Below are 563 nucleotides of genomic sequence, written 5' to 3'. Positions count from 1 at the left end.
GCCGTTCCGCGGGCCGAAGGCGGCCACGTGGCCGGGAAGCGTCCAACGGGAGAGTGGCCCGCCCCCGGGAAAGGGGCCTCCTCATTTGCCGGCCGGGGCCACGTGGCTTTCCCCGCAGCCAATAGGGACACGCCCCGCCCCGGCGGGCTGGGCCACGCCAGCCCCGACTTCATTGGCCAGAGCAGGTCGGGTGGCGGCGGCTGCGTCCCGCGGTGTGGGAAGACGCTGGCGGCACCCGCCGGCTTGAGCACAGGCCCGAGGACCCCAAGGCCGGGGTTGACAACCAGCCCCTCCCACGGGCGGGGTCACAGCGGGGACCGGGCACTGAGGACGCCCCGGGCACCCCCGACCTCTGAGCCCAGCTGTACCCCCAAGACTGTTCCCGGGAGGGACCCGGCCTCAGCGGGGCCCCGCCCTGCAGCCGAACACGTGGCCACCCGCTCCCGCGGACCTGCGCCCCCGACCTGGCTGGACCTGGCTGGGGCGGAGGCGGCTGCAGACAAGGCCGCGGCCCCGCGGTCCTCCCGGCCCTGCGCTCCCCGCGCCCGAGGCGGGAGGCGAAG

Source organism: Carlito syrichta, unplaced genomic scaffold (assembly GCF_000164805.1).
Source record: "Carlito syrichta isolate Samal-C Ts95f unplaced genomic scaffold, Tarsius_syrichta-2.0.1 Scaffold104885, whole genome shotgun sequence".
In the NCBI taxonomy this organism is placed as follows: Eukaryota; Metazoa; Chordata; class Mammalia; order Primates; family Tarsiidae; genus Carlito; species Carlito syrichta.
The sequence above is the reverse complement of the archived record's forward strand: the minus strand, read 5'-3'. Positions refer to the sequence as shown.